The following is an 8,541-nucleotide window of genomic DNA, read 5'->3' as shown; positions in this document are numbered from 1 at the left end:
CCCATTAGGGGTCGCCACACCAGATCCTCCGTCTCCATACCCCTCTGTCCTCTACATCTGCCTCTTTCACACCAACTACCTGAATGTCTTCCCTCACCACATCCATAAACCTCCTCCTTGGTCTTCCTCTTTTCCTCCTTCCTGGTGTCCCCATCCTCAGCATTCTCCTACTGATATACCCCATGTCCCTCCTCTGCACAAACCATCTCAATCACACCTCCCTCACCTTGTCTCCAAAATGTCCTACATACGCTGTCCCTCTAATAAACTCATTTCTAATCCTGTCCATCGTCATCACTCCCAACGAACAACTCAACATCTTCAGCTCTGCTCCCTCCAGCTCCACCTCCTGTCTTTTACTCAATACCACTGTCTCTAAACCGTACAACATCTCAGGTGATCTCAGTGATTTGTGACACTGGTGATGGATTGTTATTATTATTATTTTTTTTTTATTTATTGGATTTTGTTTTATTATTCAGTTTTTTCCTTTCCATATTTTGCATCGTTTAATAATAATATTTCCTTTTTTTTCGCTTCAATAATTTCAATACCTTCAAACGTAAATCCGCTTTCCATAATCTACGTTTGAATGTAGTTCTACAAGGTTATCGTTATGAAATCATTTGCGCGTGTCCGCGTTTTTTTTCCACGTGCAAAGATGCAGTTGCAGGTCCTCACTTTTTTAATTGCAGCCAATCATCTTGCAGGAAAGGTTTTTTTTATATATACGAAACGGGAATTGATTGGATTCGACCTGATTCCACAATTTGCAAAGAGGGAATTCCTGAAGTGAAATCATGAAATCGTGAAAATTCTATTTAAAATTTTACAATATATTTTACAGAGATACAATCATTTTTAATTACCATTGATTTGAATCGTGTGTGTGTGTTTGTGTGTGTCTGTGTGTGTGTGTGTGTGTGTGTGTGTGTGTGTTGGGGAGCAGCCAAAGCCTTTGGCGTTTCAGTTCCTATCGATCTTCTGCAACAACCGGAGTCGACCCGAGCCTGAACCTTCTGCTGGGTCATTGTTATTGTGTGTGAATGTGTGTGTGTGGTTGTGTGTGTGTGTGTGTGAGAGTGTGTAGCCGAAGAACTGCAGCGTCACTCGTAGCGTTACCTCACTCGACTCGCTCAGGCGGCTTGTTTTTCTCCCTGCAGCTCAACTCTCGCATCCGCATTTGACACACTCCCAGTGTTCACGCCCCACCTGCACACTGGGGCCAGACCATGTCTCATTGTCCACCATTAACTCCTAACCATTTAGAGGAATAAAACACAAGAGTATGTGATGAATCGTATAGTGTGTATTGTATACTTTTTCAGCAATATAAACCTGATGGAAATGGAGGCCTCTAAAATGCTATAATAATCCAATATCTTTGGATATTTTTGAGAATTTTGGGTGAAAGTTGCCCATTTTAAACCTCTAGCCGTCTCTCTACCTGGTACTAAGCGCAGGGTGAAGCGTACGAAGCTTCGTTTCTCAGGGAATCAATCTGAGAAATTCGCTATCTGCCCTCTTCCTCATACACGTGCTCATGGATGCATCTGATTGGCTGGCGTCTTCAGCATGATTGACTTCATCTCAGGTGTAAAAAAACAAAGTTTTATTTAAGTAAATGTGAAAGTTACTTTAATAAAACTTTACTTTATACTTTATATTGTAGTTCGAAAAGGACGAGATAAAAATTTGAAACGTTTTTTTTTTTTTTGAAGGAACACCTTTAAAGTGTTATAACAAAATTTTTTTGAATTAAAATAAAAAAACATGATGGTGTTAAAATAATGGTGATGATGGTCATAGTTGTGCCATGTGATGTGTTTAATTCTTTTCCTTTTTTTTTACTGCGTGATTGCTTTTATTTTTCTTCTTTTTTTTCCCTTTTTTATTTCGTTTATTGAATTTAATTTTATTATATATAGTTTAATATCCTTTTCATTTTAACACTAATATTTCACGGACAAATTTTATTTTTATTCCCTTTTTTTTTTAATTGCTCCAATAATTCGAATGCTTTCTAATTTTATTAAATTTTTTATTTTTTTTGAATGATCATTTAAATACGCCGTCATTTACGGTTAAATATAGTTGTGTAATCGTGAGCAAATAATTTGCGCAAAAATATGATTTGAGTCTGACGTGCACTTTTGCAGCAAAAATTAAATACAAATAAATGTAGTATAATGTCATTTATGATAATGAGAGAAATCGCAAATGCAGATTCAGAATTCAGACAGCGAGCGCACGCGAGTGAACAACCTTCGATTCGACGGCATTCCGCCCTGCGTTTCTATCAGTTTCCATCTTTCTTTCTTTTTTGTGTTGTGCATTTGTTCTCCGCCCATCAATCGATCGGTGAAGTCCAATTTCTCTTTGCATCATTTTTTATTTAATTGTAAAAAATTTTTTCTACATTTATATATATTTTTTTATTTACTTAGTAACGGATATGATGTAATTAACTAATATGTAATTAGGTACCGTACAGGTATTCCTCTACTTACGCTGGAGATACGTTACGTTACGACGACCACACATTAAGTCCTTTCCTCCTCTTCTTTTTTCACTACAAGCAGGAGACGTACTTTGCGTTTGGAAGACACACTTTTATCACTGAAGACTTTACTCCGCCGAGGCATCTCACAGAGCGGGAGTTTCGCTCCTCCCGGCTGCACGTCCTACATCATACGCTGCTGCCAAATCTAGTCGAACCCTAACTCGGGGACCATCCGCACATCAAACAAAACGTACTAAAGTCAAATTCAATTCAATTCATTTTTATTTGTATTGCACTTTTAACAATGAACATTGTCTCAGAGCAGCTTTCCACAGATAATGTGGTGATTAAAAATGAAGATGTTCTTTTAAGTAAGTTTGTCCCTGATGAGCGAGCCGGTGGCGACTGTGGTGAAGGAAAAACTCCCCGGGACGGCATAAAGAAGAAACCTTGAGAGGAACCGGACTCAAGAGGGAACCCATCCTCATCTGGGTTGCACCGAATGTCCATTTATAGCAGATAAAGGATGTTGAGGTGCAGTGATGATGATCAGAAGCGAAACTGTAGTCCTGAGTCAGTGTAGGAGACTGTTGACATTAACTACAGTCCAATCCATCCTCAAAGCTCCCGTTCTTACTCCGGAATTTAATGGAACCACCCAAGGCGTTGATGAGAAACCGTCCCAAGCTGCACAGAGTGGCCTCCAGTCGAAGAGAACTCTATCCAGAGGCAGACCTGGATTAAGTGGGAAGATCCACGGAGGGGAGAGGGGCAGGAACAGTGGTCACTGGAGCCTCAGGAGCATGTTTAACTCGACACAGAGAGAGAAGAGAGAAGAATATGGATTATTATATAAATTCTAATGAGAAAATTGAGAAAGTAGACATCAGTAGCCGTGCATTTGGTACCTGAGCCTTCAGTGGGGACTTTCCCCCGAATTAATCCACCTCTTAATACCACCACGATCACGTCGCAATTATAGAAACCATCAACACATTACAGAGAGAGAGACATTTCACATATGAAGGTGAAAACCATTTTACTAAAGCAAGAAACCCAGTTAAGACAGGGATGTGTTTTAAAATCTGTTTTTTTATTTCTCTATTATTTTTTTTCATCTCGGTTCCTCACAGTATTTCTCCTTAGAGCTTTGACTTCAGCTTTATCCATGACACAAAGGACTTTTTGTTGAAACCATTTTTGTTTGCTTTTCAACACAATTCTCTCCTGCTAGCAAAACCTTTGCTAGCATTGGAGTGTATTTTTGAATATTAGCTAAGCATTTAGTCTTGTGTGTGTGTGTGTGTGTGTGTGTGTGTGTGATAGAGACAGGTCTGTCTCACGTTTAGTCACTTTCTATTGTGAGTTCACCTGGAACCATTTTATATTTAGTCTGCATGATATTTTAGACGTCAAGTTTGAATGTTGCTGTGTGTGAAAGTGGAAAACGGCTCATGGATTCCCATGGGAATCCTCAAGGATTTTTTTAACTCCTGGCACCCCGCGAGCAGAAACATACAAAGACCCTATGCGGTCAAAAGTATTGCGACAACCGACTTTTCACTTCACTTGAACTAGGAAAGCAAAACATTGTTCCAGCTCCATGAAGATATGCTTTCCATGGGTTGGAGTGGAAGATCTCCTGCTATAGACCTCTAACTCTATGAAATACCTTTGAGATGAATGTGAACATCACCCCAGGCCTCATTACCTCATTTTACATCAGTACCTGATGTAAACTGGCTGAATGAGCTAGAAATCTCCCGAAAATGTAGTGGAACATCTTCCCAGAAGATCAGAGTTTATTATAAGAGTGATTGGAGACTCTGTCTGTCAGGGTGGAATGAAAAAATCCACACCAATAGATTCGAGCTCGCGCTGCAGAAGCGGTTCGCGAGCTCCGACTAGTGCGCTCTGTGACCGTCCAATCAAAGCTCGTGAAAATGTTGATGTTATTGGACGCCTGCTATACACGAAATCTGATTGGTTGAAGCAAAAGCCTTCATGCGACATGGAATTTATGCAACAAGGGCGGGCAGGGTTGATTCTGAAGACCTCGCGGCCCCCCGGCAACACGTGACGGCTGAAATCTGATCGGATAGAAACGCAAACGTACATTTTAAGAAGAAATGCAATGAAATGCTTCGAATAGACTGTTGAGGTTAATTGAAACCGTATTCATGGAGAAAAATAGAAATGATTAAAACGTGTCAGTGATTCTAAACCCACAATTACTCCCTCCCCCTCCTACACACGCCCTCCCAGCAGGTCGTGAGAATATTTAGCAAAACCAAACTGGTCTGTGGTCTACAAAGGGTTGGAGAACCCCCACTTCAGATTTGCTCTTCAGGCGGGTAATTAGATTAAAATAATTAGACGAACGCAGGATGAGGACTTGAATGCCGTTTCCAAGTTTCCCATCACCTTCTACAAAGCCTGTTTTGTTTCCCATCACCTTCTACAGCTTCAGGCCTGTTTGATGAGCAAGGCATCAGGTCTAATCCCTTCCACCCGAGTCGCTTTAGCTGTCTCATCAGGATCGTAGTGCAGCAAAACTACAGCACTGGGAACAGCGGGCAGAAGAGGCAATACGATACCCGGGGCAACAGAATCCCGTTCCAGAGCACAGTTTGAAATCTGGCACGGCTTTTGGAGCACCAAAACCTCATATAAGTCTGGTAATAGTTACTGATTATTATGCCATCTGTGGTTCTTTCCACATAAGATCTCTTTTTTTAAACTCGGATACCCAAACCTGTTCATTAAGATCTGCTTTACATGGGATCGAGTGGAAGATCTCCTGCTGAGGTCTAGGCCCAGGCCTACTCACCTCACCTTTATCAGTACCTGACTTTACTAACACCTTTGTGGCTCAATGAATCTCACAAAAATCTCCACAAAATCTAGTAAAACCTCTCCCCAGAAGAGTGGGGGTCACCATATTATATTTACTGTAACAGGAACTAGTTTTTGTATCAGAAGAAACACTTTTGCCAGTCACAGGTGCGTACATTGTGCTATTTCAGTCCTCCACAATGTCAGGAAGAATTAAGTAAGTAATCCTATACTCTCGAAAACAAAACGCTCTCGATCCTGATTGGTGGTTTGACCAGTTAAGTTTTTATCCAATTAAAAAGGAACGAATGACTTTGCAAAATGTAGTTGAGTAAAATTTGATTTTGTAACATCGCGAAGTAGTGAAAAAACGAAAGTACAGCTAAAGTACGATAACGGATTACGTTTACTTCGTTACCGTCCCGCGCCTGCGTAAAGAACTTGGGGTCTTATAATGTTCGCCTTATTGGTTGTATAGTGTTTTATTATTTGAAATTGTTGTTGTTTATTGTTTTGTGGTTTTATTGTATGTAAGGTGTCCTTGAGTGTCACGTGGGACGCACATAAATAAAAATTCGTATCACTATAATTATTATTATTGTTACAACCCTCACTTTTTATTTTATTTGTCGTGTTCGTTGTATGTTGTGTTATAGGTCCCTGGTGGTCTATTGGTTAGGATGCGGCGGTCTCACCGCTGAGGCCCGGGTTCGACCAGGTCAGGGAACCAACCCCAGCCACTCTTAGTGCCGGTCCCAAGCCCGGATAAATGGGGAGGGTTGCGTTAGGAAGGGCATCCAGCATAAAAACGTGCCAAATCAAACATGCGGATGATCCGCTGTGGCGACCCCTAGAGGGAGAAGCCGTTGTATGTTGTGTTATGTGCAGGTTCCATTCCCAACCAGAGTTTCCAGACTGCCCTGGCCTGCCTTGATCCCGCCTGCAACCGATGACATCGTGACCGATGCTCCAATTTAAAGAAGATTGGTGTTTGTTCTGGTTTTGACTTTTGCTTGTATTTTGACCCTGAGTTTGGTTTGCCCTTTCGGACTTGTTTACCTTTTCTGTTTACAGCTATCACTTAGTTTACTGCCAGTAGGTGTGTGGCTGCCATTTCCTTTGGGGGTGGGGATTGTTTTTCTTTAATTTTTGCAGTAGGGAGTTTGGGAAGTTTGATTTTCGGGAAGTATTTTCCTGTTTCTTTTTTTTTAGGTAAAGAAGCTTTCAAACGAAGACATTTTTTGTTCAGTTTTTTTGGCCTCGGTCCACCCTGAAGACAAACCGTTGTACAGTTGTGTGTGTATATGTAAATGATACCACTTGTGTTAACAATATACCAACACGTTGTGTGTGTCTGGTTTGTGTTATTTGATAAAGATCCATTCTCCTGAATCGCGAGCTAGTTACTCTGTGTGGCCTAGACTGGGTGGTAAAATTATTATAAAAGGAAGAAGGAACAAAAACATATGCTGGTTTTCCATATTAATAAATCAACACAAGCAACTTGTTTACTGAAGTCGCTCGTTTTCATTCGACACATCTTCTCATTCAACAGCAATTTTGCCAATGAGTACAATTTTACATACATTTTTGCATTATTATCAATTTATAGTTGTTCTGCAGCTTCTTTTTCTTTTATTCCAGGCAGGAAAATATGATAAATTACCCACCTTACAATGACTAGAGCTTCACGAGAAAATCTCGCTGGAGGATTCCTTCGATCTGAGATCCTACAAAGCGGGTATATTCATCTCTAAAAGAGCATATGTGTTGTTTATTCTTGAAGAATGAGCCAGTGTATGAGTCATGCTGCTGAAATGTTGATCGCTGATCACAGTCGTTCACAGGCCCGGAATAGCAGCGTCATCATGACCTTAGTCTCGACAGTGATTCTGCATTTCTGACTCCGGTGGTGGAGCGTCTTCATTCAGGAATCTCATTTAGTGGAAAAAAAAAGAACCTATGTCCTCCCCGCGAGGAATGATAACATCTCTCGCCCGTATCCTGCACAAGTTTGGACTGCCTGCAACGAGCAACTTTCACCTTCCTCGTAAATGTTTTCAAGACACAGACGGATTTCTTTTACAAAAAGGGGAACTCGCTGATTTACACGATAAGTCAAATACTCAACACAAACCGCATCTGTATGAGGTTGAGAAATCTGTCTTAGCTGAAGATGAGATCTCCATCCTGTTCTAAAGGAAGAAAAATCTAAACAAAAAATGGTTGGTGAATGAGTGGAAGAAAGTTCTTCAGAGTCCAAATGGGACATTTTTATTTTTATCAAAAGAACTTTTGTAAGATGGAGAACACAGTCAAACATGGAGGTGGAAGCTTAATGGTTTAGCATTGTTTTGGAGCAGGGAAGGTTAAGATTTATTCCATTGGGGTGAACCAACATTCCATACTTCAACACCATGCCCAGTCACTGCACCGAAATCCTATCAAACTGCTCTGAGATTAACTGGATCACAAAGAAATTGAGTGAAAAACATCTTTTTAGAAGAGGCCTGGCAAAGTATTTAAGCTGAAGGTTTGGAGAAATGAACTGTCCGCATACAGAGAGTTTGTAAACCTATTCTTCATTCAAATGGAGGAAAAATGTAAAGTTAATAAACATACTGTTACAAGTTCTAGTTTGTTGCATAGAAACAAAGGGAACATGCATGTGTCCCTCAAAACCCACTAAAGACTTTTAGATTTTTAAGCAAAACTATTGATTTTTTCCTTCACACTTCTAGATTTCTTTTTAATTCCACCCACTGCCCTTTATTTGACGTGGTGGATAATTCACGCATAAACAAGGCAAAGGTAGAAACGCCAACAACTTGGGTGCCATCATCGCAAAATCAAAGGATACTTAGTCATGCTTCATGAATTATTCTGTTACCCTTTTGTCCCCTCTAGAAATCCCTCAAGCACAGAGATGACCAGCACATCTCGTGGTTATTTCTATCCCTGCTTTCACTTTTCCAGCCGGGTTTGGAAATATCCGAGCTTCCTTGGCTCCTACAACACAAGTCGTGTCAGGCAGAGGCAGCTATCGCGTTACATTCTTTAAAAATAACACGGATGACATGAAGGATTGATGTTCTATCATCACCAGGGAATGAGGGTCGTTATGAAGTTTACCTCATTTATAAACCAAGGGAAGTTCTAGCATTAAAGCAACTTGAGCTACCATTTTAGTACATAAATTATCC

General features: G+C 40.5%; 1 long non-coding RNA gene across 1 annotated transcript; it reads right to left on the bottom strand.

Annotated features, from left to right (window-relative positions):
* Positions 1 to 3,591: 3,591 nt before the first annotated feature.
* On the bottom strand, positions 3,592 to 7,260 carry LOC310721119. Its single transcript, XR_014531934.1, has 3 exons — positions 6,851 to 7,260; positions 6,149 to 6,807; positions 3,592 to 5,490 (listed from the first exon to the last, which is right to left on the bottom strand). It is a non-coding gene; the product is annotated as an uncharacterized lncRNA (long non-coding RNA).
* Positions 7,261 to 8,541: the final 1,281 nt, after the last annotated feature.

The sequence above is a fragment of the Silurus aristotelis genome, assembly GCF_946808225.1.
Source record: "Silurus aristotelis genome assembly, chromosome: 27".
Classification (NCBI taxonomy): domain Eukaryota; kingdom Metazoa; phylum Chordata; class Actinopteri; order Siluriformes; family Siluridae; genus Silurus; species Silurus aristotelis.
Note: the sequence above shows the minus strand (reverse complement) of the source record. Positions and strands in the feature narration are given on the sequence as shown.